At 41.7% G+C, this 19,597-nt stretch overlaps 1 protein-coding gene and 2 pseudogenes across 7 annotated transcripts in view; 2 read left to right on the top strand and 1 right to left on the bottom strand.

Annotated features, from left to right (window-relative positions):
- SMG6 (SMG6 nonsense mediated mRNA decay factor) overlaps positions 1 to 19,597 on the bottom strand; it is a 285,008-nt gene that overhangs the window by 106,835 nt on the left and 158,576 nt on the right. The gene's annotated exons all lie outside the window — the stretch shown is intronic.
- LOC136393634 (tropomyosin alpha-3 chain pseudogene) lies at positions 10,054 to 10,792 on the top strand (annotated as a pseudogene).
- Positions 15,127 to 15,244, top strand: LOC136396387 (U4 spliceosomal RNA; annotated as a pseudogene).

The following is a 19,597-nucleotide window of genomic DNA, read 5'->3' as shown; positions in this document are numbered from 1 at the left end:
CCCACCCTTCCCCTCCTCTTTTATTTTAAATAAACAGCTTCAAAAGGGGTGGTCCTCACATCTTTCTGCTGACTAAGGTCTCAATTTCCTTACTTTCCTCTACCCAAAGAGCCTGAATCCTCTAGCTCTCAACATTTAATCAGTCAAAACTTAGTCTCTGAAGTGAAAAGACGTGCCACAGACTGAGAGAAAATATTTGCAATACCCATGTATCTGACAAAGGACTTGCATCCAGAATATATAAAGGACCCTCAAAAGTCAGTAAGAAATCAAAACAATCCAATATAAAAACAGGCAAAAGATCTGAAGACACTTCACCAAAGATATACAATGGCAAATAAACACATGAAAAGACGCTCACCCTCTTAGCCATGAGAGAAATGCAAATTAAAACTGCAATGAGATACCTATTATAATGATTTTTAAAAATCAAACAAAACTGCAGTACTAAGTGCTGGCTGAAATTCTCATACATTGCTGGTGGGAATGTAAAATGGTAGGTATAGCCACTTTGGAAAACAATTTGGCAGTTTCTAACAAAGTTAAACACAACATATCAAATGACACGCCCATTCATTCCTAGGGATTTACACAAGAGAAATAAAAAGTTCACATAAAAACATACACAGGATGTCTATAGTAGTTCTATACATAATCACCTCAAACTGTAAACAACCCAAACATTCATCAACTAGTGAATGGATAAACAAATTGTGGTATATCCGTACAATGGAATACTACAATGCAACAAAAAATAATTACCGTATGGGTCTCAAATGTTTTATGCTATTTGAATGAAGCCAGAAAAAGCTAATTACTATATGGTTTTATTTATATGACATTCTGGAAAAGGCAAAGTCATAGGGAAAAAAAACAGATCAGAGGTTGCCAGAGACTGGGATTAGAGGAAAGGGTTGGTTGCATGAGGGAATTTGTGGGTGAAAGAAATGCTCTAAATACATTTTTTCTTTTTAAGCAAGAGAATAAGAGAGAGACAGACAGACAGACAGACAGGAAGGGAGATGAGAAGCATCAACTCATAGTTGCAACACCTTAGATGTTCATTGATTGCTTTCTCATACATGCCTTGACCAGTGGGCTCCAGCCAAGCCAGTGACCTTTTGGCTCAAGCCAGTGACCACAGGGTCATGCCTATGATCCCATGTTCAAGCTGGTGACCCTGAGCTCAAGCTGGATAAGTCCATGTTCCAGCCAGCGACCTTGGGGTTTCAAACCTGGTTCCTCAGCATCCCAGGCTGATTCTCTATCCACTGCGCCAACACTCTATCTTAATTGTGGTGATATTACATACATATTTTTAATGTATGTAAACAAACCTTGATCTCTAGGGAAGGAGATGCACTGAAGCAACATGACTCTGTTCTGTGACTGTGGATACCTGGAATGCATACAGCTAGTGTGACAGGGCTGACGCAGAGGCCACTTTCTCTCTGAAACTGGAAGCAACATTAAAACAGACCCAGATTTCTTCTGGAATAAAAGGACCTTTACACCCAAAGTCTCCCAAACTTTTCATTATTGCAGAGACAGTACAACCTTCTTCATCTAGATAAGTAGATACCAATTCCCAGCTTGGTTTTCTTTCTCCCAGTTTCTGTTTCATTTAGGCAGAGGTCTACGTTTTTATAAAGCGCAAGTTTAAAAATCATGAGGGAAACCAGAGGCCTAGGCTAACTGAAGTCCTCCTGGCCTGAATGGGTTAATATGCATAGAACCCAATAAAAATAAGTCTGGAAACATATTTTTAAAAATAGTAAACACCTGCTGACCTTTAATTAAAAGTATTCTCCCAGAAAGCTCTGTCATATTGTCAGTGAGTAAGGTCAAAAAAAGAAAGTATACCTGTAAAATAAAATTTCTTTTAATATCATTATTTTCTAATAATGAAATGATGGGAATGAGCATCTCCAAAGATGTAATATTTTGAAAGAAAAATTATACCCCTCTCTTATAATGAGGTCACAGGACATAGGGAGCAAGACAGTTGAGTGAATAAAGATGTGTGTAACAGCAGTACCTGGAGACCTGAGAAAGCAGTTAGCTTGAAAAAGAGAACATATTCATTCTCACTCTCATTTTAGTGGCTTATCTTCATACCTCTGCTTCACAGCTTAATCTTCCTAGTACTTCTTGGGTGCTTCAAGTGAGAGGGAAGGAAATGGTACTTGGAAACTATAAGCTAGAAACAATTAGCTCCCACCTTCGAAGAGCACAGGCATGTAAGCATATGCACACATACAAATGGAGAGAAAGGGCTTTTTCATTTAAATGGAGGAAGCTGCCATGTCTACCTCTATAAGCAAAAATATTAATCATCCACCGTCTGGTTTTAATCCACACGCTCCTGATCCTGCATCTGAATGTATTGTTATCAGGGGAAGGAGCATTTCTGCTCAATCTTACTCACCAGCCAAAAACCTGAAAATGTGAAAACCACATTGGTGAAGTGCCTTCTTGGGGACCCAGAAAACTCTGAGCTGTTGCTTTTTTATTGTTTTCTTTCTTTTTTTTAAAATGATGAACAAATGTGAATTTCAGGGGGTCTGGAGAAGAAAAAAGAAACAGCTCAAGTTACAGGTCCCTCTTGGAGTGACATTATCCCCAGGGAAATTAGCACTTTCTCTTCTGTCTTTCTCAAACTGGATCCAGCCACACAACCTGATTGACATCAGCCTGTCAGAGACAAGTTTGGGCATCCAGGTGCATCCCTTAGGAGCATTTACAAATGAAATGGCAAGCCCAAACAGTAAGCCTTTGCCTCTGGTCTTCATTCTTCTGTTTTATGCTTTTCTAGCAGTAAAAGCAGGGGCTAAAAAAGTGTATGTGTCTAAGCATACTTCTCCTACGGTCTGTGTTGGAGACCCTTCCCTCTCCTCAGGTTCATCCTTCAAAGGGTCTCCAAGCCAGTATGTGGGCTTGAGTGCCTTCAGAGCCATTACTCACCACCACTGCAGTCTCACTCCAAAAGGAGAATGGGGCCACCCGTGACACAGAAACTCTGGTATGATTAGGGGATAGCAACAGCAGAAGAAACCACAATACACTTGAGACTCCCAGGAGAACAATGACTAGTGCTGGTAGGGAACAGACTGACAGACAGAGCAGACAGACTGTAACCAGGCTTCATTCTGTTTTCGATGCAACACAAATGTTTTCCATTAGAAGTTCCCTGCCCCACAAACACTCATACATGCGGCTATGAAATCCACATACTTAACTTCTGCTTTTTGGCACTCTGACCCAACTACCTCTCCTGTTCCTCTGGAACAGAGCAAAGTTGACAGCGAAGAGATTCCAGGACCCCCGGCACAAAGGTAAAGGGAAAAGAATCAGAAGCATGCTTACTGAGTACCATCTAATATAAGTATGACTGAGCAGGCTAAAGGAAAGAAGGGAGAAAACAAGAACTTTTCTTTTGCCAAGAGAGAAACAAATACAGTATAACTCTGGCTCTAACTGGTTGGCTCCTATACTTTCAGCTTAAAGTTTGGCTTTACTTTCTAGTAAAGTTCTGCAGCTGATCTTCATCAGGAGGTGTCAGTTGCCATTAAAAGCAAAACAGGCAAAAACCTCAGAAAACTCATGACAAAGACTGAAAAATTCTAGTACTGTACTAAGAAATCAAGGAACGCTGGCTGATCAGTAACCCATATTTCTAACACTCAGAACCAGCTGAATTTTGCAATTATAAGAAGAAGCTGAACTAGAAATCCTTAAACCATCAGCAGCCATCCTCTTACCATCTGTAGAACCCAGCCCAGGTTCATTTCTAATAACAGTCACAGAGGTGGGGACATATGGCTGTCTGGCTAATTAATCTCCTCCCTTAAAGGAGAAAAAAAGTGAATTTTTAAAATGGCATGTAAAAAATAAAAGGAAATCCCCTATTCAGGCAGCTCTGGAGTTCCCTAATTGCACAAGAGCAAAGACCAGCACCCCCCCCCCCCCAATGTGTATGCCTTGTTAAGCAATTGCTCAACCTACACTCATTGTGCAATTCCAACCTTCCAAAGCTTTTGCTGCACATATGCAAACCACGTTTTCCACTGCACTCTAGAATTAAGAACAGTTTCTCATTTTTCTCTTCTTCACTTTAGAGGGGGCTATCTGCATGAGGAAAAAAATCTATTGCTAGATAAGCATTCACTACAAATGAGGCTTTCAATTATTTCATCTGGTTATTTCTGAATTTACTAGTGGCTAAGAAACAGTTGGATTGCTCCTAGGCATCTAAAGATTAGTTTTTCCTGTCACTGACAATAATGATATCACAAAAAAATGTCCACAAAATCATCAAACCTCCATAAGCCTTTGTTTCAAACAATTACAATTCTGGAATACTTGGAATACTTAAGAGTGGCAGTCCCTCCTTTTTTTTTTTTTTTTTTTTTGCAGTCCCTACTTTAACAGCCAAAATATCACAGTATTTCTTGTTAATAACAAACCTTTCTTTTTAGAGAAATCAAGTTAAACAATCAGCAAGAATAATAATAGGTGTGTTCAAAGATGAGGAAAGCATAATAAGAAAACCCAAAAATCATATAGAAAAGCTTTATAAAAATTTTAAGTTGTACATTATAAAATATATAAACAGGATTATAAAACAAGCTACAAACCAGGAGAAAATTCTGCAACATGTAAAATAAAATATATCTGTCAATAATAATAATAAATAACAAGCCCTGGCTGGTGGCACAGTGGACAGAGTGTTATCCTGGGACACAGAGGATCCAGTTAGAAATCCCAAAGTTGCCGGCTTGAGTGTGGGGCTCACCAGCTTGAGCATGGCGTTGCTGGCTTGAGTGTGAGATCATAGACATGATCCCACATGGTCGCTGACTTGAGCAAGGGGTCACTGGCTTGGTTGGAGGCCCCCGGTAAAGACACATAAGAGAAAAGAATCAATGAACTAAGGTGCTACAACAAAGAATTAATGCTTCTCCAGCGGTAGAGCGTCGGCCTAGCGTGCGGAGGACCCGGGTTCGATTCCCGGCCAGGGCACACAGGAGAAGCGCCCATTTGCTTCTCCACCCCTCCGCCGCGCTTTCCTCTCTGTCTCTCTCTTCCCCTCCCGCAGCTGAGGCTCCATTGGAGCAAAGATGGCCCGGGCGCTGGGGATGGCTCTGTGGCCTCTGCCTCAGGCGCTAGAGTGGCTCTGGTCGCAACATGGCGACGCCCTGGAGGGGCAGAGCATCGCCCCCTGGTGGGCAGAGCATCGCCCCATGGTGGGCGTGCCGGGTGGATCCCGGTCGGGCGCATGCGGGAGTCTGTCTGACTGTCTCTCCCTGTTTCCAGCTTCAGAAAAATGAAAAAAAAAAAAAAAAAAGAATTAATGCTTCTCATCTCTCTCCCTTCCTGTCTGTCCCTCTCTTTTTCTCACTTTAAAACAAAATGCAAGTGAGAAAGAAATATAATCAGACAATAAATATAGAAAAAGATCCTTTATCCTACTAGTAAACATACATAGGTTAAAATGAGATTTTTTTTAATTCAGAAAATTAGCAGAAATTGAAAATAGAGATGATAATACACAGTGAGAGTATGAAGAACCAGACATTCACATACTGTTAAAAGGAGTGTAAACTGGTATGTTTTTTTTGGAGGGCAGTTGGCAGTTTTTGTCAAAATAGCAAACATAAATATCTTTTGACAAAGCAATTCCACTAGTAGGAATCCATTCTATAAAAACAGTCCTATAGCCTGACCAGGTGGTGGCGCAGTGAATAGAGCGTCAGACTGGGATGTGGAAGAACCCAGGTTCGAGACCCCGAGGTTGCCAGCTTGAGCGCGGGCTCATCTGGCTTGAGCCAAAAAAAAAAGCTCACCAGCTTGGACCCAAGGTCGCTGGCTCGAGCAAGGGGTTACTGCTCGGTCTGCTGAAGGCCCACGGTCAAGGCACATATGAGAAAGCAATCAATGAACAACTAAGGAGTCCCAACGAAAAACTGATGATTGATGCTTCTCATCTCTCTCCGTTCCTGTCTGTCTGTCCCTATCTATCCCTCTCTCTGACTCTCTCTCTGTCCCTGTAAAAATAAATAAATAAATAAAAATTAAAAAAAAACAAAAAAACAGTCCTATAGTATACAAAGATATAAGTACTTGTAGGAACAAGGAAGTTCATTTCAGTACTGTTTGTAATACTAAAAGGCGGACATGACGAAGTATCACCTAAAAGACAGATGGAAAAATTCTATCTACACAATAAAATATGATGTAACTTGAAAAAGAATAGTGTAGCCTGATCTGTGGTGGCGCAGTGGATAAAGCACTGATCTGGAATGCTGAGGTTGCTGGTTCGAATCCCTGGGCTTGCCAGTTCGAATCCCTGGGCTTGCCTGGTCAAGGTACATACAGGAAGCAACTACTGCGAGTAGAGGCTTCCTGCTTCTCCCTGCTCTTTCTCACTCTCCCTCTCTTTCTCTCTTCCTCCCTCCAAAAATCAATAAATCTAAAAAAAAAGTTAAAAATAAAGAAAAGAAATAGTGTAGATTTATATGCACTGATTTAGAAACTGTTCCAAGGTATATCAAACAAACAAAATGTAATGTGTAGCCTGACCTGTGGTGGTGTAGTGGATAAAGCGTCAATCTGGAAACGCTGAGGTTGCCGGTTCAAAACCCTGGGCTTGCCTGGCCAAGGCACATATGGGAGTTGATGCTTCCTGCTCCTCCCCCCCCCCTCTATAATGAATAAATAAAATCTTTAAAAAATAGGCCCTGGCTGGTTGGCTCAGTGGTAGAGTGTCGGCCTGGCGTGCAGGGGTCCCGGGTTCGATTCCAGGCCAGGGCACACAGGAGAAGCGCCCATCTGCTTCTCCACCCCTCCTTCCTCTCCTTCCTCTCTGTCTCTCTCTTCCCCTCCCGCAGCCAAGGCTCCATTGGAGCAAAGAAGGCCTGGGCGCTGGGGATGGCTCCTTGGCCTCTGCCTCAGGCGCTAGAGTGGCTCTGGTTGTGACAGAGCGACGCCCCGGAGGGGCAGAGCATCGCCTCCTGGTGGGCAGAGCGTCGCCCCTTGGTGGGTGTGCTGGGTGGATCCCGGTAGGGCACATGCGGGAGTCTGTCTGACTGTCTCTCCCCGTTTCTAGCTTTAGAAAAATACAAAAAAAAAAAAAAGTAATGTGTAGATAGCATGCATTTTTATTAGAAAAATCAATACTCTTGTGTATGTATGTCTGCAAGGATGGTTACCAAACTGTTAACAGTAATCACCTTTGGAAGGGAGGGACTTGTACTCTTATTTTCTATAGTTTTTTATTATTTTAATATTGCCTGACCAGGCGGTGGCGCAGTGGATAGAGCATCGGACTGGGAAGCGGAGGACCCAGGTTCGAGAACCCGAGGTCGCCAGCTTGAGCGCGGACTCATCTGGCTTGAGCAAAAAGCTCACCAGCTTGGACCCAAGGTCGCTGGCTGCAGTAAGGGGTTACTCGGTCTGCTGAAGGCCTGAAGTCAAGGCACATATGAGAAAGCAATCAATGAACAACTAAGGTGTCGCAACGAAAAACTGATGATTGATGCTTCTCATCTCTCTCCATTCCTGTCTGTCCCTATCTATCCCTCTCTCTGACTCTCTCTGTCCCTGTAAAATAAATAAATAAATAATATTATTGCAAAGAATGTGAATTACTTTTGTACACAAAGCAAAGACAGTCCTCCTTGTTTCTGACCATGATGGAGTAACTGGTGTTGGACTAGTCCTCCCACCATAAACAGCTATAAAATACATGAGGCAATTGTTTTAGGCAGTAGACAACAGGCAATGCAAGACTGTGATCCCTGACAGAAGAAATAAAATGACTGATCACAGTCCTCTGCTTGGGAATAATTTTCCAACCATGACACAGAAAGTTGAATCCCAAGAAAATTATGGTACATATGCAGACCAAAACCACCAAAGGCTTACCAAGACAGCAGCTGCTACAGGGCTGAGAGTACAACCCAGAGAATATCAGCCGGCTGGCAGTGCTGGGGAAAGAACACTGCCTAAGGTTGGAGGAGGTGGAATCCAACCTGCCAGAGTGAACACATTTTAACACTTCTGAGTTAAAATCTGAGATTTCAGAGAGACCACACCCTAGAATAGAGCTAATCTAAATTTCCATTAGTAGAACCTAAAACTCAGCCTAAAACAAAAATCTTCAGAGGACTCAGGGCTTGGAGGTTGACTACCACTTTAAGTTAATGAGCTTGAGAAAAATCTTAAGTTTCTTTCCTTGTTTTTTTTAGAGATTTTATTATTGATTTTATTTATTTTTACAATTTTTTTTTTTTACATTTTATTCATTTTTTAGAGAGAGGAGACACACAGAGAGAAAGCGACAGAGAGAGGAAAGAAATAGAACAGAGGGAGGAGCAGGAAGCATCAACTCCCATATGTGCCTTGACCAGGCAAGCCTGGGGTTTCAAACCGGCGACCTCAGCATTCCAGGTCGATGCTTTTACCCACTGCGCCACCACAGGTCAGGCCTATTGTATTTATTTTTAGTATGTGTGTGTGTGAGAGAGAGAGACAGACAGACAGACAGAAAGGAAGGGAGATGAGAAGCATCAATTCTTCGTTGTGGCACCTTAGTTGCTCATTGATTGCTTTCTCATATGTGCCTTGACCAGGGGCTCCAGCACAGCGAGTGACCCCTTGCTCAAGCCAGCGACCTTTGGAACTCAAGTCAGCAACCATGGGATCATGTCTATGATCCCACGCTCAAGCCGGTGACCCCGCACTCAAGTGATGAGCCCATGCTCAAACTGGCGACTTCAGGGTTTCGAACCTGGGTCCTCAGCATCCTAGACTGATTATCTACTGCACCACCACCAGGTCAGGCTATTTATTGATTTTAGAAAGAGGAGAAAGAGAGAGAGAGCGTGCGCGCATAAGGGGAAGGGAAGAAGGGAGGAGCAGGAAGAATCAACTTGCAGTAGTTGCTTCTTGTATGTGCCTTGACCATACAAGGGGTTTCAAACTGATGACCTCAGCATTCCAGGTCCACACTTTATCCACTGCACCACCAGAGGCCAGACTTTTGTTTTTAAAGATTTTATTTATTGATTTTAGAGAGAGGAGAGAGAGAGAGAAAGGAGAGGGGAGGAGTGGGAAGAGAAACATCCTAAGTTTCTACACAGCTACATTAATAATGTGTAAAAACTAAGCCTACCCAAGTTAAAGATGATCAAGCAGTAATTTAACTGCTTGTTAACATGAAAACACTCTCTCTCTCTTCTTAGAGGAAGGTAACAAGCTCCAGAATCTAACAAATTACCTACAATCTCTAGTGATTTTTTGTTTAAAACCACTAGAGAGCATTTGAGAGCTTGCTCCATGGCATATGTGTAAGTTTGGCTCAAATAAACGCTTATAAAAATTCTCAAAAAAAACACTAGACACAAAGAAACAGGATAATGCTATCCATATTCAGTAGACATCAAATGTGAGATGCCTCAGATGTTAGAACTGGCAGGCAAAGACATTAAAGCAGCTATTATAAATATATCCGAAATATTAGTGGGAAAGATGTTCAAAAAACTTAAAGGAAAGTAAGATGTGAATGAACAAACAAATAGGAAATGTAAGCGGAGAAAAGGAAATTATAAGAAAGAACCAAGAAGAAATTCTTGAACTGAAAAGTAAAATAATGAAATAAAAAGTTTAAGTTGAAGATAGGTCAATAGAAACTAAGTTATCAGAGAATAGAGAGAAAAACACAAGATAAACAAAGTCTCACGAATCTGTAGGACTACCAAATTGTCTAACATACTCATCATCGGTATTCCAGAAAGAAAAGAGAGGGTAACTGAGGCAGAAAAAAGAATCAAGTCTGAAAGACATCCCAAATTTAATGAAAAACATCAACATACAAACCCAAGAGGATCAGTGAACATCAAGCAAGATAAATGTATAAAGATCTACACCTATGCATGTACCAATCAAACTTTTGAACACTAAAGATAAAAAGAAAATATTCAAGGAGAAGCGGCTGCAGCACTAAGAGGAGGAGGCAGAAAAGCGAAAGTGAAGAGGTGTTAGGTGGGCACCATGGCCAGGATCACCACCTTCGAGGCAGTGAAACACAAGATCCAAATTCTGCAGCAGCAGGCCGAGATTATGCAGAGAGGGCTGAGCGCCTCCAGCAGGAAGTGGAAGGAGAAAGGCAGGTCTAGGAACAAGCTGAGGCTGAGTTGGCCTCCTTGAATTGTAGGAGCCAGCTCATTGGAGAGGAGCTGGTCTGTGCTCCAGGAGCGCCTCTCCATTGCCCTGTAACAACTGGAGGAAGCTGAGAAAGATGCTGATGAGAGCAAGAGAAGTAATGAAGGTTGTTGAAAACTAAGCTTTAAAAGATGAAGAAAAGATGAAACTCTAGGAAATTCAACTCAAAGAAAGAAAGCAGACTGTAGACAGGAAGTATGAAGGGGTAGCTTGTAAGCTGGTGATTACTGAGAGACTTGGAACACACATAGATAGTGAGCTGAGCTGGCAGAGTCCCATTGCCAAGAGATGGATGAACAGATCAGACTGATGGACCAGAACCGGAAGTGTCTGAATGCTGCTGAAGAAAAGTACTCTCAAAAAGAAGACAAATATGAGGAAGAGATAAAGATTCTTACTGATAAACTCAAAGAGGCAGAGACTCGAGCTGAGTTTGCTGAGACCAACAGCCAAGCTGGAAAATACAATCGGTGGTTTGGAAGATAAACTGAAATGCACCAAAGAGGAACACCTCTGTACACAAAGGATGCTGGACCAGATTCTGCTTGACCTGAATGAGATGTAGAGCAACCCAGTTCCGCCCTGCTGCTGCTCCTCCCTCTGACCCTGACTCTGCCTGAGGCCAGTCTGCCTCAAGCTGACCTTTAAACTGAGGGCTGATCTTTAACTGAAAAGCTGCTTTCTCCTTTCACAGCCTCCCAGCCCTCGCTCATCTTTTTTGTCAAACTGTCTCTGCCTCCCCCCATAGATTCTGGCTGGGCTAAGGTTGAGCACCTTTGAGAACAACATTTAAGGGAAGATGAGCACAATGCAAAGTGTCTTTAAAAGCATGTACTGATGGCCTGATCAGGTAAAACCCCAAGGTTGCTGGCTTGAACACGGGCTCATCTGGCTTGAGTGTGGGCTCACCAGCTTGAGCGTGGGGTTGCTGGCTTGATTCAAATAATTTAGCAACCAGATCTCTGCCCTAATGACCATTTAAAGTATATAAAAAATGATATACACCTGACCTGTGGTGGCACAGTAGATGGGGCATCGACTTGGAAATGCTGAGGTTGCCGGTTTGAAGCCCTGGGCTTGCCTGGTCAGGGCACATATGGGAGTTGATGCTTCCAGCTTCTCCCCCCTTCTCTCTCTGTCTCTCCTCTCTCTCTCTCTCTCTCTGTCTCTCCCTCTCCTCTTTAAAAATGAATAAATAAAAGTTAAAAAATTAAAAAAGAAAAAAGAAAAAAAAAGATATACCAAAAAGTAGTTTATTATTTCATACATCTAAGACTTAAGTAAGAACAATAAGAGGTACACAAAACGAGCTTATAAGAGTTTTAAAATATTAATGAAAAAATAATAATACCTGACAAAAACCAATAAAACTGTTATTTAAGATATTGCTTCTTTTTTTATTTTTTATTCATATTAGGGAGAAGAGAGAAAGAGAGGGAGGGAGGGAGAGAGAGAGAGAGAGAAAAGGGGGAGGAGCAGGAAGCATCCACTCCCATATGTGCCTTGACCAGGCAAGCCCAGGGTTTTGAACCGGTGACCTCAGCATTCCAGGTCAACGCTTTATCTACTGTGCCACCACAGGTCAGGCTCCATATTGCTTCTTGACTGGTGTTCTCACTTGTAATTTTTTTCACCTATGGACAGAATAAACATTACTATGGGTGCTTAGAATATGCTGTTGCACAGCTGAACATTAAAAAAGAATAAGGAATGTAATTTTGTGGTTTCCTCATTGGTTAGCTATCCAGGTGCCCATCTTAGAGAGAATCCTCATTACAAGTGCCATTTTAACAACTGGTTCTCCAAACTCAAAAAATTAGGTATCGGTTCTGTTGAACTGATGTGAATCGGCTGAATCCCATGGCTGCTTGAAGCCCAAGGTCACTGGCTCAGCTGGAGCCCCTCAGTCAAGGCACATATGAGAAAGCAATCAATGAACAACGAAGACACTGCAACTATGAACTGATGCTTCTCATCTCTCTCCCTTCTTGTCTGTCTGTCTCCCTCTCTCTCACTTTCGCAAAACAAACAAAAAACAACAAAGCATGTACTAATGTACACATTTTTTTTTTTTTTTAGATGAGAGGAGGGGAAATAGTGAGGCAGACTCCCGCATGCGCCCCGACCGGGATCCACCTGCCAACCCCATCTGGGGCCAAATGCTTGAATAAACTGAGCTATTTTTAGCACTTGAGGCTGATGCACTCAGACCAATCAAGCCATCCTCAGAGCCAGGGCCATGCTCAAATTAACTGAGCCACGGGCTGTGGAAGGGGAAAAGAGAAAGAAGGAGGTGGGAGAAGCAAATGCTCACTTCTCTTGTGTGCCCTGACCGGATATCGAATCTGGTACATCCATAAGCCAGGCCAGGCCGTCGCTCCATCCACTGAGCCGCCAGCCAGGGCCAAGGTATATATTTTGTAATTATCTTTTTTTGTTGTTGATGTAGCAACCATTTTTAAGACATTCCAGATAATTCCAGTTCTCAATCTGCAGTCTAATCCTTTTCCCACTTTTAAAAGGTAATTTTTCAGCTTATTCCACATTACTTTCTCCATAGAGGAGAGAAAGAGATATGGGCCTGCCTTACTGAGCCAAACACAGCCCAGGGAAAGACCCCACTACAGGGAATCATTGCTTTGTGCAGAATACCAGCCAAACCAGAAAGGTGATTCCAGAAAAAGTTAGTAAAAAAAAAAAAAAAGTGATGTTCCGGTTTCAGCTTTAAGATATCTTTGGGCAATTTAATTTATTTTTATCAGAAGTGACCAAATTAAAATGCTGAGACCTCTATTTGACACCAAATCCTTGTCTCATCTCTATCCCATTCCCAATGAATCACAAAGTGGATCATATGCCCCTTATGTTGAAGTAACCACTTATTTGCTCCTTTGCTTCCTTCAAAAGAAGAAAATTATGTTTTTGCTATTGATTTAGGCAAATGAAACTCAGTGCCCTTTTCTGGCTCTGAAGCTATTTCTAAAAGTGCCACCTCATTGTGCTTTGTATCAGTACTGGAGAAATCTTGAATAATTTATACACAAAACTGTTCTTAAATTTTGTGTTATTTTGAAACTTTGCTACTTTGGGGATGGGGTGCACCGGCCACCTCATCTGGCTGTGAGAGCTCACTACAGCTGGGCTTGCAGTGTGCTAATCTTTAAAAGTTTCTTTCCCTACCCAATAACCCTCTGCCCTGTTTTGTTGAGGCTGCTGTGAACTGTTAGGTGCACATCCTGCAGCTTATTGGCTTAAAATGTACTCTCCTTAGGTGTGTTCTCTTTGGAAACTGAATGGGAAAAAGAGAAACCAATAGCAAAACCATTTTGATACTGAAAATTGACAAGTGTCTTTTTTAAAATGAAAAACCAATCCCTCCAACAACAGAAAAAGAATATTCAAAGCAACTCCCACAAAATGATACATTACACAGAGACATAAGAAAATTGATTTCTCATGAGAAAACAGTGGGTGCTAGGTAACAACAGAACCACATCTCAATCTGAAAGAAAAAACACTTCAATACAGAATTCTTTAATAAGTTAAAAAAAAATCCTTTAAAACCAAAAATAAAAATAGAGACATTTTTAGATAAACAAAGGCTATGGGAATTTGTTAACTGCCAACCTGCTTATGTCCTATAAGCTCAAAAGAAACAATACCAGATGGAAACTTGGATCTACTGAAGAGAATGAAGAGCATCAGTAAGAAAACTGGATAAATATAAAAGTATATGTTTTTTTTCTGTTCATAATTTACTTAAACCAGGGGTAGTTAACCTTTTCATACCTACCGCCCACTTTTGTATCTCTGTTAGTAAGATTTTCTAACCGCCCACCGGTTCCACAGTAATGGTGATTTATAAAGTAGGGAAGTAACTTTACTTTATAAAATTTATAAAGCAGAGTTACAGCAAGTTAAAGCATATGATAATAATTACTTACCAAGTACTTTACGTCGGATTTTCGCTAAGTTTGGCAGAATAAATCTTTATAAAACTTACTATAGTTAAATCTATCTTTTTATTTATACTTTGGTTGCTCTGCTACTGCCCATCATGAAAGCTGGAACGCCCACTAGTGGGCGGTAGGGTCCAGGTTGACTACCACTGACTTAAACTGTTAAATGGAAATAATAACATGATATATTAGGGTTTATAACATATAAAACATAAAAGGATCCTATCCTGACCAGGTGGTGGCGCAGTGGATAGAGCATCAGGCTAGGATACAGAGGACCCAGGTTCAAAACCCCAAGGTCGCTGGCTTGAGAGCATGGGCTCACCAGCTTGAGCACGGGGTCGGTGGCTTGAGAGTGGGTTCATAGACATGACCCCATGGTTGCTGGCTTGAGCCCAAAGGTCACTGGCTTGAGCCCATGGTCGCTGGCTTGAGCTAAGGGTCACTCTGCTGTAGCACCCCCAGTCAAGGCACATATGAGAAAGCAATCAATGAACAACTAAGGAAACTAAGGATCTGCAACAAAAAATTGATGCTTCTCATCTCTCTCCCTTCCTGTCTGACCCTATCTGTCCCTCTCTTTGTCTCTCTCTCTGTCACAAAAAAAAAGTAAAAGGTAAGACAATGGCACAAAAAAGAATGGATAAATGGAATGATACTGTTTTAAGATTATTACATTTGCAGTGTGAAGCAGCAAACAGGAAGCATAAGGTGGAAAGTGTAAAATATACAATACTGACCCTAAATATATTTGGAAAAGTTAAGAATGCAAATTGTTAGTCCTAAAAACACCAGTGGAAAAAATTAAAAAGGCTATAGTTAAGAAGACAAAAGAAAAGATTTCTTAGAAAAGGCACTAATCATAAAGAGAAATTTTAAAAACTATAGTTCATTAAAATTAAAAACTCTGCTCTTCAAGATTCTGTTTAAAAAAAAAAAAGCCAGCTTTGCACAATGGCAGTATCTTAGCCAATGAGGTTTATCTAAGGCGTGATTACTGTTAATTGAAAAATCGATTTTATTGTATGTAAATTGTTAATATATATAAATTGATACAGTAGATATAAACTTGAAATAAAGGTTAATTTCTTCAAATAATGTTACAAAATAAAAATATAATACATATTCTTTCATATATATGACAGATTAGGAAAGAAAATTTAAAAAGGTGGGACAGAAGTACTGAGACAGAAGTTTATGTCAATAGTTAATTAAGTCTTTTCTCTAAGTGTTACATATCTTCATGTTACCAATTTCAATTCATTTTTCATTATGGCCAATATTTATGTCTTGAGCCAAAAATTATTTGTATGTATACATGTAATAGGTAGTCATGGTTACAGCACTGACTTTCTGGTTTTTACGCATCAGGTATCCTTCTGCCAACTCCAACAGTCAACTATTCATCTATAAGAAATCCTATCTGTGGCCCTGGCTTGATGGCTCAATGAATCAAGTGTTGACCTGGTGCGCCAGAGGTTGTGGGTTCAAACACCAGTCAGGGTAATGAGTACACAACTAAATGGAACAAACTAAATGAAACAATGAGCTGATAGTTGATGAGCCCCTGCTCCCCAAATCAATGGGGGGAAAATCCTGTCTGCAAAGTTTGAAGTGCAGGGCACTGTCCTGATCTTCTGGTTCTTAGAAGTTTCACTAACACGACTCTTAGATCTTTTGCCCTTAGACATACTTCTAAAATGATGCATATCATCTTGTACATACATTCAATCCCTCTTAGAGTACTCTTATGGGTTTGACAAAAATAAATCAAGTTTTCCCTGACCAGGTGGTGGCACAGTGGATGGAGCCTCAGATGGGGACGTGGAGGACCTAGGTTCGAAACCCTGAGGTCGCTGGCTTGAGCGCGGGCTCATCTGGTTTGAGCAAGGCTCACCAGCTTGAGCCCAAGGTTACTGGCTTCAGCAAGGGGTTACTCGGTCTGCTGTAGCCCTTCGGTCAAGGCATATATGAAAAAGCAATCAATGAACAACTACAGTGCCAACACAAAAAATTGATGCCTCTCATCTCTCTCCTTTCTTGTCTGTCTGTCCCTATCTGTCCTTCTCTCTGTATCTCTCTGTCTCTGTCACACACAAAAATAAATAAATAAATCACGTTCTCTCTCCGTAGACTCATATTCTAGACCAGAGATTTTCAACTGGTGTGTCACAAAAGGCATACTGGTTTGCTGCAAGAGTTTAAAAACATAATACACCTCACTATTTAGCCAGGGGCATTATAAAAAAAAAAATCAACCCGCCTGACCAGGTGGTGGCGCAGTGGATAGAGCGTTGGACTGGGATGTGGAAGGACCCAGGTTTGAGACCCCGAGGTCGCCAGCTTGAGCGCAGGCTCAGCTGGCTTGAGCAAAAAGCTCACCAGCTTGGACCCAGGGTCGCTGGCTCCAGCAAGGGGTTACTCAGTCTGCTGAAGGCCCGCGGTCAAGGCACATATGAGAAAGCAATCAATGAACAACTAAGAAGTCGCAACACGCAACGAAAAACTAATAATTGATGCTTCTCATCTCTCCATTCCTGTCTGTCTATCCCTCTCTCTGACTCTCTGTCTCTGTAAAAAAAAAACATCAACCCTACTAGTAATCAAAGAACGAAACCATAACAGTGAGATGACATTTCTGTGTATCTCTGACAAAGTTACCAAAAAAAATTAAAATCATTCAGGATTGGTGAAAATGCTAGAAAACAGACACTGCATCTTAAATGGTTATAACCTTTTTTCTAAATTTTATTTTATTTTACTTTATTTTATCTTTCTGTGAAGTGAGAAGCGGGGAGGCAGAGACTCCCACATGTGCCTGACTGGGATCCACCTGGCATGCCCACTAGGGGGCGGTGCTCTGCCCATTGGGGGTGGCGTTGCTCCATTGCAATTGGAGCCATTCTAGCGCCTGAGGTGGAGGCCATGGAGCCATCCTCAGTGCCCGGGCCAACTTTGCTCCAATGAAGCCTGGGCTGTGGGAGGGGAAGAGAGAGATAGAAAGGAGAGGGGGGAGAGGAGATGGGTGCTTCTCCTGAGTGCCCTGGCAGGGAATCGAACCTGGGACTTCCACATGCTGAGCCAATGTTCTACCGCTGAGCCAACTGGCCAGGGCCAAATGGTTATAACCTTTTCTGGAGAGCAATTCATCATTATCTATCAAAAGTCTTAAAATCTATACACTTTTGATTTTTTTTTTTTGTATTTTTCTGAAGTTGGAAACGGGAAGGCAGTCAGACAGACTCCCGCATGTGCCCGACTGGGATCCACCTGGCATGCCCACCAGGGGGTGATGCTCTGCCCATCTGGGGTACCGCTCTGTTGCAACCAGAGCCATTCTAGCGCCTGAGGCAGAGGCCACTGAGCTATCCTCAGCGCCCGGGCCAACTTTGCTCCAATGGAGCCTTGGCTGCAGGAGGGGAAGAGAGAGACAGAGAGGAAGGAGAGGGGGAGGGATGGAGAAGCAGATGGGCGCTTCTCCTGTGTGCCCTGGCTGGGAACCGAACCCGGGACTCCTGCATGCCAGACCAACGCTCTACCACTGAGCCAACCAGCCAGGGCCTATACACTTTTGATTAATTGTACTTTGAAAATTTATTGAATGAAGAAATAAGAGATGTGTAAAGATTTCTGTATAAGGTCTCTTGAGATGGCATCATTTATAAAACTGCAAAATCAGTAACTTCCTAAACTAATGATTAGGGACTAAACAAGTATTATGTTATGTCCACAGAAGTTGATATAATGTGGCAATTAAACTTAATGTTATAGGTGAACATGGAAATATATTCTGGATATATTTATTGCTAAGTGAACAAGGTAGATTACAAAACAGTTTATACAGTTTGATTCTATTTCTGTTACAAAGCAAAAAAACTTCACACTCGTCCATCCATCTATACAAGCATTATACAAGGATCAAGGAATCTTTTATTTGCCTTACTGCTAACCTAGTATTTCTAAAATGAACATCTATTTTATACTACAAAGATTATTTTCTAATTAAAACAGGTAAAAGGCATAGACTTCCCTGTTAATTCTATTTCCAGTATCCTAAGTGAAGTCACCAAACTGAATACACAGAGTATACTTCCCATGCCCATGATCTCTTCTTTGTTTACTGTGTTCACTACTATGTCTGTGTTATCTAGAATAATGCCTGACACACAGCAGACAAGTCAATAGTTATTAAATGGAAAAATACTATCCATCTGCCATCAACATAAAGAATTACTGCCAAATAGATAAATAGCTAGAAAGGTTATTAAGAGCCAATTCACAGCTTCCCTTCGTAAGAAAGTAACTTTTAAAAAATTTCATTTTGTTTGATGTTTGTAAATATGGAATTGATTTTGGTATACTGACTTTTATATCCAGCAATTTTGTTAAATTCACTTATTAATTCTAATTAATTTTTTTTCTTTCTTTTTATTTAATTATTTTTTATTAAATGAGAGGTAGGGAGGCAGCAAGACAGATTCCTGCATGTACCCTGACTGGGATACTTCCGGCAAGCCCCCTACAGGGCAATGCTCTGCCTGTCTAGGGCTGCTGCTCTATTGCTTGGCAACTGAGCCATTTCAGTGCCTGATGCAAGGCCATGGAGCCATACTCAGCGCCTGGGGCCAACTTGCTCGAACCATTTGAGCCATGGCTGTGAGTGCATAGGAGAGAGAAAGCGAAAGAGAAAGAGAAAGAGACAGAGAAAGAGAAAGAGAAAGAGAAAGAGAAAGAGAAAGAGAAAGAGAAAGAGAAAGAGAAAGAAAGAGAAAGAGAAGAGGGGGTGGGGGATGGAGAGGGGTGAGGAAGCGGATGGTCCTTCTTCCTGTGTGTCCTGACTGGGAATTGAACCTGGGACTTCCACACGCCAGGCTGATGCTCTTATTTGCAAAAAAGTATGTTATTTGCAAATAAAGATAGTTTTATTTTTTTCCTTTCCAATCTTTTTATTTTTCAACATGAGAGGAGGGGAGATAGAGAGGCAGACTCCTGCATGTGCCCTGACTGGGATCTACTTAGCAACCTCATCTGGAGCCGATGCTCGAGTACCAAGCAATTTTCAGCACCTGAGTCCCATATACTCCAACAGAGCTATCCTTAGCGCTTGGGGCCATATTCGAACCAATCAAGCCACTGGCTGTGGGAGGGGAAGAGGAAACAGAGGAGGAGACAGAAAGGGGCAGAAGCAGATAGTTGCTTCTCCTTTATGCCCTAACTGGAAATTGAACCAGGATGTCCATACATCCCGGGCCAACGCTCTATCCACCTAACCACTGCCAGGGCCTCCAATCATCTTTTTCATGCTTTGTATCTTTTATATGTCTTACTGTACCGGCTAGAAACTATAACAAAAGTTGAATGGAACTGGAAATTAATCACCCTTGTCTTGTTCTATTTCTTGTTCGGCTTGGTGG

Source organism: Saccopteryx leptura, chromosome 2, assembly GCF_036850995.1.
Source record: "Saccopteryx leptura isolate mSacLep1 chromosome 2, mSacLep1_pri_phased_curated, whole genome shotgun sequence".
Lineage (NCBI taxonomy): Eukaryota > Metazoa > Chordata > Mammalia > Chiroptera > Emballonuridae > Saccopteryx > Saccopteryx leptura.
This window is presented reverse-complemented; position numbering and strand designations above follow the sequence as displayed.